The 18,936-nt window shown below is 40.9% G+C and overlaps 1 pseudogene; it reads right to left on the reverse strand.

Annotated features, from left to right (window-relative positions):
- LOC149224884 (peroxidase 6 pseudogene) overlaps positions 1 to 17,908 on the reverse strand; it is a 52,233-nt pseudogene extending 34,325 nt beyond the window's left edge.
- Between the last annotated feature and the right edge of the window lie 1,028 nt (positions 17,909 to 18,936).

Consider the following 18,936-nt stretch of genomic DNA (forward strand, 5'->3'; position numbering starts at 1 on the left):
CATCAGTTTGTTTTGTTCTCTACCAGATTTGTGGGATAGTCTAGTTATTGCAATAGGTAGCAATGGAATTGCCTTGCAGTTTGATGAAATAGTCTCAGCCTTGCTGACGGAGGAGATGAGACGGAAAAATATGGAGAGACAGAATGGTGATGCCTTGTCTGTATGAGGACAGTCCCAGAACAGAAACAAAAATAAGTCATCGAGTGGGAGATTTAAATCTCCAGGAAAACCTGTAAAGGTGGTGTGCTGGAAATGCGGAAAGGAAGGCCACTTAAAAAGGGACTGTAAATCTAAAGCTATTGACAAAGGAAAGGGATCTGATGAGGCTCCTTCTGCAGAGGCGAAAACCACCTCATATGAAGGTGGGGATGTGTACTTGGCTTCTTCAAGTACACATGTAGATCACGAGGCGTGGTTGATTGACTCAGGTGCATCCTTTCACTTCACACCCCATAGAGAGTGGTTCTGCGAGTATGAGAAATATGATGGTGGTGATGTATTCTTGGGGGATGATAGGAAGGCTAAAATCATTAGTCGCAGAAAGGTAAAGTTGAAGTTGCAAGGTGGAAGAGTTAGAACACTTCCGGGTGTTCTTCATATTCTTGCATTGGCTAGAAATCTAATTTCTGTAAGCAAGCTGGATGATGCAGGTGTAAAAACAGTGTTTGAGAAGGATACCTGCAAGATGGTTTGGGGAGCACCGGTATTGATGCGGGGAGTTTGGATTGGAACTCTATACAAGCTGCAAGGTATCACGATTGTTGATGGGTGCAACAGTTCTGTGGTTCTTGAAAGTGGAGCAGAAAATCTAGTGATCTCTCAAGAGAAGACCATGATGTGGCATCAAAGGCTTGGACATATTGAAGAGAAAGGCCTTCGAATATTTCATGGTAAAGGTATGGTAGAAAATTGTGTATATGAGTAATAGATCTCTCCATTTTGATTTCTGTGAAAATTGTGTATATGAGAAGCAGAATCGGGTGAGTTTCCTCTCTGGTGGTAAGAGGGCGAAACAGATATTAGAGCTTGTGCACAGTGATGTGTTTGGAACTGTGAAGGTTCCATCACCGGGTAAGTCTGTGTACTATGTATCATTTATTGATGAATTCTCAAGGAATACATGGATATATTTCCTTAAGAAGAAATCTGAAGTCTTTGATAGGTTTAAAGAATTTAAGGCTCTCATGGAAAATAAGATAGAGAAGAAGATAAAGGTGTTGAGGACAGATAATGGTGGAGAGTTTTGCAACAAGGAATTTGAAGAATTCTGTAAGAAGTGTGGTATAGCACAGAAGAAGACTATTCCATATACACCTCAACAAAATGGAGTTACAGAAAGAATGAACAAGATGTTGATGGAAAGGGCAAGAAGCATGCTCAGTGGTGCCAGGTTAGGACAGGAATTCTGGGCAGAGGCGGTGGATACTGCATGTTACCTGGTCAACAGGTCACCTTCATCAGCGTTGGAGGATAAGACTCCACATGAGGTATGGACTGGTAAGAAACCCTCTCTTGCACATCTAAGGGTATTTGGATGTGATGCATATGTACATGTTCCAAAGGAAAACAAACCAAGTTGGATAGTAAATCTGAAAAGTGCATCTTTATTGGGTATAAGGATGGTTTAAAGGGTTATAAACTTTGGAACCTAGTAACAAGGAAGGTTGTGTACAGTCGAGATGTGGTGTTTAGAGAGATGAAAGATGTTATTAAACATGAAGTCCAACCAAAAGACCCTGAGAAGATATAGTTTGAGCTAAAGGAGGAAGAATAAGACTCTACAGCAGAGGAGGAATTAGAAGATGAAAAGCCACAAACTCCGGCTGTGAGAAGATCAGTTCAAGAAAGAAGGCAGCCAGAGAGATATAGTCCATATGATTTCTGTTCAAATTTTGCTTTGTCTGTTACTGATGATGATCCCAGAACTGTGAAGGAAGCAGTGGATTCAGAGGATGGAAAACTCTGGAAAGAGGCCATGGTTGATGAAATGGCATCTTTGCACAAAAATGAGGCTTGGGATCTGATGGAGTTTCCGGCTGGGAGGAAACCCATTGGTAGAAAATACGTGTTTAAAAAGAAGACAAATGCAGAAGGAAAAGTGGAGAAATACAAAGCTCGGTTGGTAGCAAAAGGTTATTCCCAGGTGCCGGGAATTGATTTTGGTGATATTTTTTCTCCTGTTGCCAATGTAACTTCTATTAGATTACTTTTATCTGTTGCTGCTGCTTTTGATTTTGAGGTAGAACAGATGGATGTGAAGACAACATTTATTCACGGGTATTTGGAAGAGGAGATCTACATGAAGCAACCTGAAGGCTTTGCGGTGAAGGGTAAGAAAGAACTAGTATGCAAGTTAAAGAAGTCTCTGTATGGGTTAAAACAATCACCAAGGATGTGGTATCTGAAATTTGATACATTTATACGGGGACTTGGCTTCACTAGAAGCAAAGCAGATCACTGTGTGTATTTTAAATTAATTAGTGACCGTGTTATTTATCTGGTCTTGTATGTGGATGATATGTTGCTGGTTGGAAATGACAAAGAAATTATCTAGGATTTGAAGACCCGATTTTCCTCCAAATTCGACATGAAAGATCTTGGTGCTGCAAACTATATTTTGGGCATGGAAATTAAAAGAGATCGGGAAAAGAGGAAGCTTTGGTTAAACCAGAGGAAGTATGTCGAGACAATATTGCAAAGGTTTAGTATGCAGGATAGTAAACCAGTGAAGGTTCCTATTCTTGTAGGTGTGAGGTTATCTGCTAAACAGTGTCCCAAGACACAAGAAGAGGAAGAGGACATGCCCCGTGATCCATATGCAAGTGCAGTCGGCAGCCTGATGTATGCAATGGTCTATACTAGACTAGACATTGCACATGCAGTGGGAGTATTGAGCAGGTTTATGTCAAAACCAGGGCAGGAGCATTGGACAACAGTGAAGCGGGTTTTCAGGTATTTGCGTGGCACTAGTGATTATGGTTTGTGCTACCAAGGAAGACTAGGATTGGATAGAGTGTTGGATATTCGTGGCTTTATTGATGCAAACTGGGCTGGAGATCTGGATCAGACAAGATCTACAAGTGGGTATGTGTTTAACCTATTTGGAGGTGCAGTCAGTTGGATGAGTAAGAAATAATCTGTAGTGGCACTATCAACTACAGAGGTAGAATACATGGCAGCAAATCATGCAAGCAACGAAGCAGTTTGGTTGCAGAGATCGTGTTCAAGTATGGAGTTAGTATAGGAAGCTATAAGGATAAACTATGACAGCCAAAGTGCAATTTTCTTGGCAAAGAACCCTGCATACCATTCAAATACAAAGCACATTGATGTTCAGTATCACTTTGTGAGGGATATGATAGAAGACAAAAAGATGTTGCTGGTAAAGGTGGACACTTTGAAGAATACTGCAGATGGATTGACAAAATCTGTGAGCTCTGAGAAGTTCTCTTGGTGTAGAGAAACAATGGGCGTTGCAGGGCTGGATAAATAACTAAGCTCTCTTATGGCCCCCTGTGGAAAGAAAACAACAAGTGGGAGAATGTTGGGTTGTGTTATATTCTTTCCATGACTAGCCCACGTAGTTAACCAGGGGTTAGAGGGGGGGAGGTCATATGGGGTTTGAGGGGCACCCGTAACCCCACTTTATGGGGTCCGGGGCAGCGCCCCAGAAAATTTTGGTTTTGGAACCTATGTTAGGTTGGGCGGACCCACCTATGGTTTTGTGCATGATTTTCGCACATGTTTTTTTTGGACGCAATGGTTTTCGGTCCATGGTATTGGACACGATGGTTTTTGGTCCATGGTATTGGATGCTTCGGCATGTATAAATATGTATTGTAACATTGAAAGGAACATAATGAAAAATCAAGCTGGTAGTCCCGGTTTTGAGATCCAAGGGAAAATCTCTGTGTATATGTGTTTTATGTGTTATGCTCTTGCATTGTTTATTTTCTGTGTTTTAGAATTCGTATGCAAGTAATTTCTGTACGAGGTTGAAACCTACACTCCATCCCTGCATTGATCAACATCAACATCAGCCATTAGATATTTGAAGGCCATCTAGAGAATTCAAACACGGCATGAATTTGTTTGTTATTAATCTACAACATGTATAAAAGCATAGCAGCAAGCATAGGAAAGGGGGCAGTGCTCAAACCTTGAAGTAATTACTGTGTAATTGTGACTAGTTTTCAATTGAAGATATTGATAATGCTCTTGCTCTGAATTTCGATTGAATGCGTTGATGGAGTGTTGATGTTAATACGTTGATTGTGTTCGAAATCTTCTCGTTACTGTAAGTTAGTTAGCCCCTAGGTGTGGTCGGGCCCACCCATCTGGGTTTTCTTTGTATTTTGCATGAACAATGTCACTGTTAGATCAGTTACAGTTAGTTTCCCTTCTCACTACAAGTTAGTTCTGATTGAATTGCTTTGTTTGACTGTTTAAGAGCATGTAGATGCGTTGAATATTTGGAGGAAGAGGGGAACATTGGCTTGGGACAATCTGGTAAAAACAGAAAGGGACTAGATACAAAATCCTTTCCCTTTGTGGTGCACTGGGTGCTGACCTTAACAACATATTTGCAGAGACCATGGAATAATAATTATACCCATCATTTGATCCTGGACCGTCAAATGGATCTAATGATTCTATCGAGGTCTCACATTTTTGAGACCTTAGAGTAACATTTCTCGACACCACCCTCCCCTAATGAAAATCATGTCACTGAATGTTAAGGGCCTAGGATCTGCCCAAACTAGAAGATCCTTGGAACACGGTATTAGATCAAAAGAACCCTCCATTGTGCTACTCCAGGAAACAATGATGACCAAGGAAATGGCGATAGAGATACTTCTTCGGATGTGTCCCAATTGGCACGACTGTGCTACCAGCTCTCAAGGCAACTCTGGTGGATTAGCTGCAATTTGGGACCCATCCATTTACAACTTACAAGCTTTCAGGTCATGCATGGGCATTATCTTGTTTGGCTACCACAGAGGATCCCCACATAGGATTCAAATTATGAACATTTACGCCCCATACTCCAACCACAAAACATTCTGGGATATGGATGATACATCTGGGCTACTTGACATCAAACCTTTGATCATTGCAGGTGATCTCAATTTCATGATGGAGTCTATGGAATGCTGGGGACAAAAGGTAAAACTAGACCCCTTGGTTGGTCATTTCAAAGATCTATTCTATCACCAAACTCTCTATGTCCAACTTGGAGAAATGAGCATTCCAGGGTTGATGGTATTTCAAAAAGAATAGATAAATTCTTTGTGGACTCCTAGACATGCCACTGGATGAACCAGATACACTCATGATCGTTTTTCTCGGACATCTCTGACCATGATGCCATAATACTTGAATGGTGCAATGAACTGGACCATCTGAATCTACCTTTCAAATTCAACTCAATGTGGATAAATGACCCAAACTTCCAGTCCTTAGTCCATCAATCATGGTGTGCTCATGTCGCTGATGCTACAAACAATCCTATTATGCGGGTTCAGAACAAGCTAATGCAGCTTAAATCTAAAGTCAATTTGGATATACAATCGTCAATCCAACGTGAAAAAGGAGCTTCATTCTATTGAAGTCAAAATTTCTCTCCTCTCAGATCCAATTATTCCATATTATTTCTCTATATAGCAGCAACATGCAATATTGGATTTGGCACTCAAGCGGGACAAAATACTCAAACTTCAGGAAAAGGAGTGGAGATAGAAAAGTAGACTAGCATGGATTAAAGGTGGAGACCACAATACAAGTTGTTTTCACCATGCTGTGTCCAAGCGGAGACAAATAAATTCCATCTGGGCGATGCTAGATGATTCAAGAAATACTCTATCCAATACTGGAGATATAAAAATGGAATCCTTCCTTTATTTCAGACAACAATATTTGGATAGGGAAGCAGACTTCATCACAGAAAAAATGGATCTTGTTGACTTGTTCCCGGTGATGCTCAATGAGGATGACATTGCAATTATGGACACTCCTATTAATGAAGACGAGCTACTACATTCCATCAAGGAGATGGCCAAGGACAAGAGCCCTGGCCCTGATGGCTGGCCCATCAAACTTTTTCAACATTTTTTCGAATTGATGGGCTTTGAGCTGGTCAAAATGGCAGATATTTTCAGAATTCATGGACATATTCCAGGTGCCATCAACTCTACGTTTCTTACCTTAATTCCCAAGAAATAAAACTCTTTACTTTTATGTGAATATCAACCTATTTCTCTCTACAATTATGTATATAAAATGATGTCTAAACTCGTAGCCAATATGATAAAGAAGATTATTTCACCATATATTTCATCGGAGCAATTTGGTTTCATGTCTAACAGGAGAATCCAGGATGTCGTTTCCATTGCTCAAGAGTGTATTCATTCAGTGAAATCCAAGAAGCTAAAATCTTGTCTCATGAAGATTGATCTCAAGCATGCATTCGACTGTGTTGATTGGGAATTTCTCACAATGATTTTATACAAAATTGGATACCTTCATTTTCATGTATAGTGGATCATGGCTTGCATTAAATCCACTTCCATGGCGGTCCTCATCAATGACGAACCTACATATTTCTTTAAAGTTTTCAAGGGACTCAGGCAGGGTTGTGCTCTATCCCCACTACTTTTCATACTGGTCATGGATGCCCTCAGTAGAAGTATCATCACCATGAAGGAATCTGGTCAAATTACTGGCTGTAAAATCTCTAGAAACTGTGAGGTGACCCACCTCATGTTTGTTGATGATGTGTTGTGTGTTGGGGCCACTGAGATCACTGAATGGGAAACATTTCACAAGATATTTGACAAATTTGGGAAGGCATCTGGATTAATCATCAATTCCTCCAAAACTGAATTAATCACTAATGACCAAGGCTCGGATATAATTCTGGCTATAGCTACATTATTTGGGATAAATATTCGCTCCATGACAGATGGCTTCAAATACCTGGGATGCTTTTTGAAACCAAACAAACACCTTTCCCATGACTAGGAGTGGCTTATTATAAAGTTCAAAAAGAAGCTGACTTGCTAGGACCATCGTTGGCTCACCTTGGGAGGTCGAGATTGTTGGCATTATGATTCTGGTTTGGCTCTATGGTATAGGTGTTGTACTTGATGGCAACTCACTCAAGTGGCAAAACTCTTTTTAGGCTCTTAAAATGATGGAAAATAAGAGGTTCGCAGGTGCATTGTTCAAAAGGTGCGGACCTGCAGGTTCGCCGTCCAGGGAGTGCGGACATACCCGCAGGTTCACAGTTCATAAGGTGCGGTCCCCCACTTCACTCACTCCAATGCAGAGAAGCGCGCTCACGTGGGGTATCCTATGTTTGGCCCTTGGTTTTTAGCCCGTCTTTTACGATCCTATGGTTTTGGCCCGTGGTCTAGGATCTAATTTATTGAACCCCGGTTTGGATCCCTTGTATTGGTTTTTGATGATTTTGTCCCATGGTGTGGATAAGGGTTTGACTTTAAAAATGGGAAGGAGATCACTTGGCTAGACACTTGTGAAAATTGAATATCTTAAGATCTGAAATTTTGGGTGTTTGGTTTTACAAAGCTAAGATCTAAATCAAGGAGAAATCTTAAGGTGAATCTATTGATAAGTCGTGAACTCTCGGGCACATGATCAGATCTGTGGATTTGACTGACTGTGGCACATTGGAGGACTGTTAATTTGGCCCTAATTAGAGGTTCGTAGGCGATCCATGGCGTAGGTGCAGGGGTACGCAGTGCAGGAGAAGACGCAGTGCGGGGGAACGCAACGCATCAGAAGGCGCAGTGCGAGGTACGCAGTGCAGAAGAAAGCAAATTGCGGAGATACGCAAAGGCATAGAAGGAACAGTGCAGAGGTACGTGGTCTGACACACAGTGCAGTGCGTATCTGAGTTGAGGTACGCAGTTCAGTAGAAAGGGAAGGTGCGTTGGTACGCAGAACAACAGAAGGATACAATGCGGATCTGCGCAGTTCAGGCACAGAAAGGCTGCGAATATCCGCAGGTTTATATTGGTGAAGTTGCGGACCTGTCTTGAAACATTTATTGGCTGTCTTTTATCTATTTTTGCAGAGTTCTGGGTTTAGATTTCTGGTATTACTTTTCTGTTTACAGCATTCTGAGTAGTTGGGTGATTCATTGGTTGTATAAGGAGATTGGGTGATTTGCATGTACTTGATGATTATTTGATCTTCTTGGATCCAGTCTGAAAATTAATGAAACGTGGTCCTTAAAGAAGTAGAAGAGCAAAGGGGGTTGTAGCTCCCTTCCAGGAGAGACTGGAAAACGAGAGAGAGTTGTAGCTCTCTGCAGGTTGTAGCCTGCGTACTGGTAAATGATTGCACCAGTACAAAATCCTTGTAAAAGAAGTTTCTAATTGAAAGAAGATAGAGACATATTGCAGTAGCTGGTTTTCACCCACATTGGGTTTCCACCTTATATCTGGTGTTCTTTGGTGTGCTTATCTATTTTTCTGGTTCTTGTTCATTATTATATGGTACTGACATACAAATTAATGATCAATATCTGAAGAATAAATTAAAGTATAAATCTGGAAGGCATATTGAAAAGAATTTGATAATACTGATTCACCCCCCCCCCCCCCTCTCAGTATTATTTCCAACAATTGGTATCAGAGCAGGTTCTTCAGAAGAAGCTTGATCGCTTGAAGAAAGATCTTGCATCATGAGCAACTACGAGAGGGAAGCATCAATCAGGCCACCGATTTTTGATGGGACAAACTTCGTTTATTGGAAGGTAAGAGTTACTGCCTATCTTCAATCTCTTGGTATAGAAGTCTGGGATATCATAGATACAGGGTATACTTTTCCTTCAGCAACTCCTACAAATCCGGCTGAGAAGAAGAAATATGAAAGAAATGCAAAGGCGGTCAATACTCTATTAGGATGCCTATCTCAATCAGAATTTGTCAAGGTAATGCAGTTTAAATCTGCAAAAGAGATATGGGACAAGATTGTTCTGAGTTATGAAGGAGATGATAAGGTAAAAAGAGCAAAACTTCAAACCCTCAGGATTCAGTATGAAAATCTCAGGATGTATAATGATGAAAGTGTGGCTAACTATTTTCTTTGTGTAGATGAGATTGTTAATTGTATGAAAATTTTGGGTGAAGAAATAAAAGAGGCTGTTGTGGTTGAAAAAGTTCTAATAACTTTGTCCCCTATGTTTGAATCTAAAGTTTCTGCTATAGAAGAAAAAGAGAATCTACAAAGCCTTAAAATGTCACAGCTGCATGGAATTCTAACTGCTTATGAAATGAGGAAAGGAGGTCCATCAGACAGGAGAGAAGCTGCCTTCAAGGCTTTAGGCAAAGGCGAGTACTACGAGTCAGGACACGTGTCAGAAGAAGAAGAAGAATAAAATTTTGTCAGAAATCTTCAATGGGGTACTGGACGGTTCCGAGGTAAGTTACCTTTCAAATGCTTTGCTTGTGGAAGAGTCGGTCACTATGCTGCCAAATGTCCTCACAAGGATAAGATTGACAAAGGAAAAGAACCTGTTAGATGGAACAAGAAACAGAATGCAACTAAGAAAAGTTACTACACTCATGAAGACAGTGATGGCCTATCTAATAGTGACGAAGGTGAACGAGGTAATGATTATAAACTTTTAATGGCCTTTGAAGGTGATGATTACATGGATGCTATAGATGTGGATGACTTTTATAAAGAGATTTCTAGACTCAAGACATGTTTAGAAGAAAAGAATGTGATCATTGATACTTTGCAATTTCAACTTGATGAAAAAGAAAAATCTCTTGAGAAGTTAGAATGTGAAATTGTTGGCCTTAGAAAAGAAATTGAGAAAACAAAGGTTCTTAATCTTAAGTTTGTTAAAGGATCTGAAACTCTGGATGAGATTATCAATGTACAACGTTCTCCACTAATCAAGACATGTCTAGGTTATAATGGAGAAACATCTCAAGCATCCACCTCAAAGAGTTATCTTGATGCAGCAAGGAGGAATGAGCAAAAGCCCAATGGAGATCATCAGGTAAAGCATGGATGAATTACATCAAGAACAAACAGAGACTACCAGGTAAACCAGGGGCAATCCATCTTAAGGGTGAACAAAAGCCACAACCAGCCACAGGTAAAAACTTCTCAATTTGCTTCAAGAATGGATGACAATAGAAATTACAATCATTTGGCTGGTAGATTTGATAATCGCAGAAGTTTCTTCAATGGCCAATGTTTCTCTTGCCATAAATTTGGTCACAAAGCAGCTCAATGTGTTGCCTATAAGATAATAATGACTAGAGAAGCTCAAAAACAAAGAAGTATGACCGGGATTACGAAAAGGACCTATAACAATTTTTCGGCCCTTGAAAATGAAATTGAATGTTCTATTTGTAATAACTTTGGTCATGAAGATTCTGAATGCAGGAGCAGGTTTCGACAGACAAAGGAATAAGCCTCAAGCACCCGAACATGGAGAATAAAGGAACCACAACCAGAAAGATGTGGGATAGCTTTTTATGCAGAAGGACAGGAAAATCTATGGTACATCGACAATGGATGTTCGAAGCATATGACAGGTGATAAAGAAAAACTTGAATCATATACTGCATTAGAAACGGGTAAGAAAGTTTCTTTTGGAAATGATACCCTTGCAGCCATAAAAGGAAAAGGCACTACTCATTTGAAAGAAAAGGTCAAAGCTGGAAATGTTTTTGTATGTTGATGGCTTGAAGCATAATCTACTGAGTGTCAGTCAGATGTGCGATCAAGGAACCGATGTAATATTTCGATCAAATGGATGTAGCATTCGTGATCTTGATACAGGAAAAACAGTGATCAAAGGCAGAAGAACTCCAAATAATCTATTATTTGAAGAAGGACAACAACAATGTTATTTGAGCAAAGATGATGAACATTGGTTATGGCACCAGAGGTTGGGGCATCTAAGCTTTTCACAAATAAGGAAAGCATGCAAATACCAGGCAGTTCATGGTCTTTCAGATATCAAAATTCCAGACAACACCATATGCAAATCATGTCAATTTGGGAAGCAAACCAGAACTAACTTCCCTGAGAAGGAAGGATCAGCCAGCAGGCCTCTTGAACTAGTCCATACAGATGTATGTGGTCCATTTAGGACAAGGTCACCTCGAGGAGAAGAATACTTTATATTATTCATTGACGACTTCTCCAGGATGGTTTGGTTGGGACTTATGAAACACAAGGACGAAGCATTCGAAAAATTCAAATCTTTCAAAGCCTTGGCTGAAAACGAATCAGATCACAAAATTAAGTGCCTCAGGTCCGACAGAGGTGGGGAGTTTACCTCAAATGAATTTTTTGATTTCTGTGAAGAACATGGAATAAGAAGGGAATTCTCTATAGCTAGGACTCCTCAGCAAAATGGAGTGGTGGAAAGGATGAACAGAACGGTCCAACAAATGGCTCGTGCTATGCTTGATGAGTCTGGGACTCCTGCAACCTTCTAGGGTGAAGCTGCATTTGCTGCGGTTGTTATTCTCAACAAAACAAATGTCCGAGTGAACAACACTCAAACTCCTCATGAGCTCTGGTATGGTGAGACTCCTTCGGTAAAGCATTTCAAAATTTTTGGGAGCAAATGCTATATTAAGAACACTGATGAACAGCTTGGCAAACTTGAACCTAGAGCAGATGAAGGCATTCTCCTTGGTTATTCTCCCCACAACAAAGCATATAAGTGTTACAATAAAAGACTTGGAAGAATTGTTGACAGCATTGATGTAGTGGTTGATGAAAAAGGATACATCCCTAGGCAAGTAAATCATGAAAATATCGAAGAGGATGAAGACTACTCTCCAAATCAGACAAATGATGAAGAAGAACCTCAAGAGGCACCTGAGGAGCAAATAAGGATAGAAGAGAAGACTCCATCCAGGTACGTTCAAAAGAATCATCCAGAATCTCAGATTTTGGGGCAGAAAGAAGTAGGTGTACAAACAAGAAGAACAATTACAGAAGCCTCAAGCTATTTGGCATTGCTCTCCTCCACTGAACCACAAAATGTAAGAGAGGCATGCAAAGATGAATACTGGGTCAAGGCGATGGATGAAGAACTTGAGAAGATAAAAAAGAACAACACTTGGGAGTTGGTTCCTAGACCAAAAGATAAGAATGTCATAGGGACAAAATGGATCTTCAAAAATAAGTTGAATGAAAATGGAGAAGTAATTAGAAACAAGGCCAGACTTGTGTGTAAAGGGTATGCTCAACAAGAAGGAATAGACTTTGAAGAAACTTTTGCTCCCATTGCTAGACTTGAGGCCATCCGAATGTTCCTTGCTCTCTCAAGCTTTCAGAAGTTCAAAGTTTTTCAAATGGACGTGAAATCAGCCTTTCTGAATGGGGACTTAGAAGAAGAAGTGTGCATTGAGCAACCAGATGGTTTCATCCTTGGGAATTATCCAAATCTTGTATGCAGACTAAAGAAGGCTCTCTATGGTCTTAAATAGGCTCCAAGAGCTTGGTACTACCGTTTGGACAAATATCTTCATCAACAAGGTTTTTCAAAGGGATTAGCAAATAGCAATCTTTACATAAAAATTGAAAATGACAAATTACTAATACTTGTTGTGTATGTAGATGATATTATCTTTGGCAGCAATGAAGAAGCTATGAGTCAAAGCTTTGCCTTGGTAATGCAGAAAGAATTCGAAATGTCTTTGCTTGGAGAACTGACATATTTTCTTGGATTGCAAATCCAACAAAATGAAGGTGGGATCTTCTTGTCTCAAACCAAGTATCTCAAGCAGATTTGGAAGAAATATGGCATGGAAGATGCAAAACTAGTATGTACCCCCATGGTCACAGGGTGTAGCCTCAGTGCAAATGATGAATCAGCAGCAGTGCATCAACCAACCTACAAATCTATGATTGGAAGTCTACTTTATTTAATAGGTACCCGACCAGACATCATGCATGCAGTGGGAATAGTTGGAAGATTTCAGGCAAATCCAAAGGAAACTCATCTTCAGGTAGTGAAGATAATTTTCAAATACCTTCAAGGAACTCAAAACTATGGCTTATGGTATCCTAGAGATACAGATCTCACACTTCATGCTTATACAGATGCAGATTGGGCCGGAAGCGTGGATGACAGGAAGAGCACAAGTGGTGGTGCATTCTTTATGGGTTCCAGATTAGTATCTTGGTTCAGCAAGAAATAGAGTTCGATTGCTTTATCTACAGCTGAAGCGAAATATGTGGCTGCTGCATCTTGCTGCACTCAACTCCTTTGGATGATGCAGACCTTGCAGGATTTTCAAATCACTTGTACTCCACCTATCTCCATCTTATGTGATAATACAAGTGCAATCAGCATTTCAAAGAACCCAGTCATGCATTCAAAGACCAAGCACATACCGATCAAGTATCACTTTCTCAGGGAACAAGTGCTTGAACAAAAGGTCAAGTTGGAGTATGTTCCTTCTAAGGAACAAGTTGCTGATATACTCACCAAACCATTGCCCAAGGAGACCTTTGAATACCTTAGGCAAAAGCTGGGGGTTGTTGATGTATCATCTTGTTGTTAATCATCTGTTTCAGAGATTGTTGGTTGTACGCAAGGTTCATATGGGGTATACGCGTACATTTGTTGGCTTATGGATTGGTCGAAGATCGAATGGCACAGGTTCAGGGGGAGCACATATAATGCATTGTTGGCATTATGGTAGCACATGAGGAGATCATGGATGCTGCTGCAATATGTCTCTTTCTCTTATGGTTTATGGTGGATTATGGTTTGTAGATCTAGTTTATCGTCAGGGGGAGCATGATTAAAGATTTAAGCATGGTCTCAGGGGGAGCATAACCCTTTGCCCTTGATGTCAAAGGGGGAGAATGATGATGAGGATCTTGAGGTTGCCATCAAGTCCAAAGGGGGAGATTGTTGGCATTATGATTCTGGTTTGGCTCTATGGTACAGGTGTTGTACTTGCTGGCAACTCACTCAAGTGGCAAAACTCTTTTTAGGCTCTTAAAATGATGGAAAATAAGAGGTTCGCAGGTGCATCGTTCAAAAGGTGCGGACCCGCAGGTTCACCATCCAGGGAGTGTGGACATACCCGCAGGTTCACAATTCATAAGGTGCGGTCCCCCAGTTCACTCACTCCAATGCAGAGAAGTGCGCTCACGTGGGGTATCCTATGTTTGGCCCTTGGTTTTTAGCCCGTCTTTTACGATCATATGGTTTTGGCCCGTGGTATAGGATCTAATTTATTGAACCTCGGTTTGGATCCCTTGTATTGGTTTTTGATGGTTTTGTCCCTTGGTGTGGATAAGGGTTTGACTATAAAAAGGGGAAGGAGATCACTTGGCTAGACACTTGTGAAAATTGAATATCTTAAGATCTGAAATTTTGGGTGTTTGGTTTTACAAATCTAAGATCTAAATCAAGGAGAAATCTTAAGGTGAATCTATTGATAAGTCGTCAACTCTCGGGCGCATGATCAGATCCGTGGATCTGACTGACTGTGGCACATTGGAGGACTGTTAATTTGGCCCTAATCAGAGGTTCGCAGGCGATCCACGGCGTAGGTGCGGGGATACATAGTGCAGGAGAAGACGCAGTGCGGGGGTACGCAGCGCATCAGAAGGCGCAGTGCGAGGTATGCAGTGCAGAAGAAAGCAAATTGCGGAGATACGCAGAGGCACAGAAGGAACAGTGCGGAGGTACGCGGTCTGACACATAGTGCAGTGTGTATCTGAGTTGAGGTACGCAGTTCAGCAGAAAGGGAAGTTGTGTTGGTACGCAGAGCAGCAGAAGGATACAGTGCGGATCTGCGCAGTTCAGGAGCAGAAAGGCTGTGGATATCCGCAGGTTTATATTGGTGAAGTTGTGGACCTGTCTTGAAACATTTATTGGCTGTCTTTTATCTATTGTTGCAGAGTTCTGGGTTTAGATTTCTGGTATTACTTTTCTGTTTACAGCATTCTGAGTAGTTGGGTGATTCATTGGTTGTATAAGGAGATTGGGTTATTTGCATGTACTTGATGATTATTTGATCTTCTTGGATCCAATCTGAAAATTAATGAAACATGGTCCTTAAAGAAGTAGAAGAGCAAAGGGGGTTGTAGCTCCCTTCCAGGAGAGACTGGAAAACGAGAGAGAGTTGTAGCTCTCTGCAGGTTGTAGCCTGCGTACTAGTAAAGGACTGCACCAGTACAAAATCCTTGTAAAAGAAGTTTCTAATTGAAAGAAGATAGAGACATATTGCAGCAGGTGGTTTTCACCCACATTGGGTTTCCACCTTATATCTAGTGTTCTTTGGTGTGCTTATCTATTTTTCTGGTTCTTGTTCATTATTATATGGTACTGACATACAAATTAATGATCAATATCTGAAGAATAAATTAAAGTATAAATCTGGAAGTCATATTGAAAAGAATTTGATAATACTGATTCACCCCCCCTCTCAGTATTATTTCCAACAGGGATACCCTGATCAAAGTTGTACTATAGAGCATCCCGGTATTTTGGATGCATCTCTTTCATATTCCCCAGTCCATCATCCACCAAATTGACAATATCATTTCCAAGTTCTTATTGTCAGGCACAAAGGAAAAAAATATACACCTAGTCAGTTTAAGTACAATATTGAAACCTATCAACTTTGGTGGCTGGGGACTCCTTGATTCATGCAGCTTCAATATTTCTCTACTTGCCTCATCCCTCTGGAGGATATTTTATGCTAGGGGCTTGTGGCAGAAAATCATGTTCAATAAATACATTTCACAGGCGGGTATGGAGGATTGGGTGGTTATTGGGGTGCCCCCTACACCTGGTGCATCTATTATTTGGCATAGTCTTCATCGGGAAATTCCATGGCTATGAAACAATTTGTGGTGGTTGGTAGGGGATGGTAGTAAAATACTTGTCAACCTAGATGTCATCAAAGGTATGAATGGCTGCCATATACTTACAACCCCCTTGATACATTTTCTGAACACACAGGGGATCTCTACGCTGGCCAATCTTTGGGACAGGGTCTATCTCCCAAATGCTGCTCCTGCTTGGCCACATGTTGGGCAGATTGGCCTACCAAATCACCTAGCCAGGGAATGGGAAGAATACTGTTGCTCTCTCCACATGGATGGAATTCATCCCACTCTGCGCTCTTATCGACTTGTGTGGGGTGGACATGTTGCGTCCGACTACATTGTTGTCAATGAAGTTTATGCTCATATCACTTCTTGTTCTCAACCTCTATCATTTGTTGCTACTACTGTGACATGGTGGAAGTGGAATGCCCCACTTAAGATAAAGTGCTTCTCATGGTTGGCTCTACATAACCGTATTCTTACTTGGGACCGACTGATTAAGAAGGGTTTCATGGGCCCCGGTAGATGCCCCATGTGTGGGTTGGATTCAGAGGACTGCACACATCTATTTATAAAATGCTCTTTTGCTGTAGCTGTTTGGATGGAGGTCTCCATACTCCTTGGTGTCCCTTTTCCATGTGACTCTAACTCGATTATGGATTGTTTCTCTACTTGGTCTCTACATGCTAAGGCATACTAAACTGTCCCTCTATATGTGTTATGGGGCATCTGGCACGCTCGAAACAAGCTTATTTTCGAAGACAAACAACCTCTTGTCCAACTTGTGGCCTTGAACATTGTTGAATACTACCAAGAAGTCGGTCCCTATTTCCACTTGGAACTTGGAAGGACTATCTCATTGGTTGACCTAGAAAACATCTTCCCCATCTTCCATTTCGATGGGGCCGCCTCTAGTGGCATTTGCAACTGTGGGGTTTACCTTTCTCTTGATCCCACAACTCGTTACCATTTTCATTGGCATGGTGGTGATGGCGACAACTGCAGAGTGAAATTGATTGCATTATGGGGTGCACTGCAAGTTTCCTCATGGCTGGACATGGACAACCTTCTGATCGTGGGTGACTCACTGACAGTGATCAATTGGATTCAGGGAAATACTCGTTGGAGGTCCCCTTGCTGTGCAACTGGATGGAGAAATCCCGTGATCTCTTGGCATCCTTCTCCGCTGTCTCCTTTCAGCATGTTTACCAGGAACAAAACTCTATGGCCAATGCTCTTTCTAAATGAGGTCTTCCTCTTCCCCCCGACTTCATGGTCTTTGAGTTGGAGGTTGATGGCTGGGGGTGGTCACAGGATTATTTTATGATCTAATTTTGGGGTTTTTCCTGAATGATTCTGGTTTGCGTTTTTGCCCCATTGATGTCTTAAATTATGTGGACTGTTCCCCTTGATGGGACCAGTTTTTACCATTGTCTAGTTTCTTAGACCATATTTCTTTTATTGTCGTTGTGTATCCTTCGTTGGTCTTGTTTTGTGTTTTCTGGAAGTGAACATTGTTTTTCACTACTCTGGCCACACCCAGATTTTGGTGAACACTTGATATCTATATTTTGAATTGTTACAAGGGATAAAGTACCATGCCATTGTAAAACTTTCACACTTTAATGAATGAAGGTTCCATTTTTTCTTTTTGAAAAAAAGTTCCATGCAGGAAATAATGCTCAGACATTTGGCTTCAATAGAAGTCTTTGCTCGAGAAATGGCATCGAAACTGTCTCCAAGCAATGAAAGATTTATTTTTGCGTCTTTCTCCACCTTGTTATCCGGGGTGGAGCTGATGAGCACTGAAGCATCGCAACCCTTAGAAAAAAAAATCATGAAGGAAGATGCACAATGTTCCTGTAGCAATGGTGGGATTGGCAACATGCTTTTGTATCATTTCAGCTTGAACAATGTTCTCCATTTGTGGACATGTTTTTTGATAGTAGTCCACCGATAGCTACTCACACCCAATTCTCAAGGCTTCGCACAATAAGAACAAAACCACCACTGCAATGCTTGCACATTTCACACTTGATCTGCTCATATTTATGATCTCCGCTCCTCCTCCAGCTAGTGGGAAAATTTAATGCAAGGATCAATGGGAGGTCATTTTTAATTCTCGAGGAGGGTGGAAGAGGGAAATGTATGGGGCTATCAAGACTGGTAGGACAGAGAGGGTCTTTGTGATCTCGTGATAAAGTACGTTGTGATCCCATGAATGTAATCCTCGTCATTTCACCGTGACCAAAATTTCCAGTGTCCTTGGATTGGGACCATGTACCCTTAATCTCGATGTCCAGAGAAGGCTATCCTTATGCACCCTTCCTCGCTTCTTATTCAAAATTTAAATTTTGACTAAGGAAATGTTGGGCTACAACATTCCAATGAGGTCGATGGCACACTTATAGATACCCTTCATATGGCTCAAATAACCTTAATGAGGCCGACTTAGAGTCTTGTAGGCTGACTTGTTATTTTCTAGTTTGACTTGATCTTGGGGGGTCTTTATGACACAAATTGACTTACATAAATTCCCTTTGACTTGATATATGATGCAGAGCTTTCACTAAGAACAGAGATGAGATGTTCTAGCTTCGTTTCTGAATCAACAAGTAGTTTATGTCAATGACCCCTTGAGATATTTCTTAATCCACCTTCTGTAGACCTCTACACATTATTATTCTACTTGCAACAACATCTTCTCCCATTCACCATAATAGGCACCCAGTTCATCCCATATTGACTATAGATCTTGCAACAAGGAGCCATAGTTTTCATTAGAGAACATGGGCCTCAACAAATTCTTTGTCACCATGAATGAAATGAAAAATTAACTTTTAGAAACTGGGAAAACTATACCTAATTGGTCAATGTTTACATAAAAGCATGGAAAACCTATCTGGGATCCAATCCATGATGGTAGAATTGATGGTAGATGTAATATGTGTTGTATTTCTCCACAATTGAATTGTATTAGAGTATACTTAGATTGGAAATAACTTGTAGAGTTAGATCACAACCTTCACAATCAGATTGACCTTAAAATGTTGTGGGTGTTGAGTGTTGGCACAT

Source organism: Pinus tabuliformis, chromosome Q (assembly GCF_031772625.1).
Source record: "Pinus tabuliformis cultivar Carrire ecotype Pingquan chromosome Q, CPIR1, whole genome shotgun sequence".
Classification (NCBI taxonomy): Eukaryota; Viridiplantae; Streptophyta; class Pinopsida; order Pinales; family Pinaceae; genus Pinus; species Pinus tabuliformis.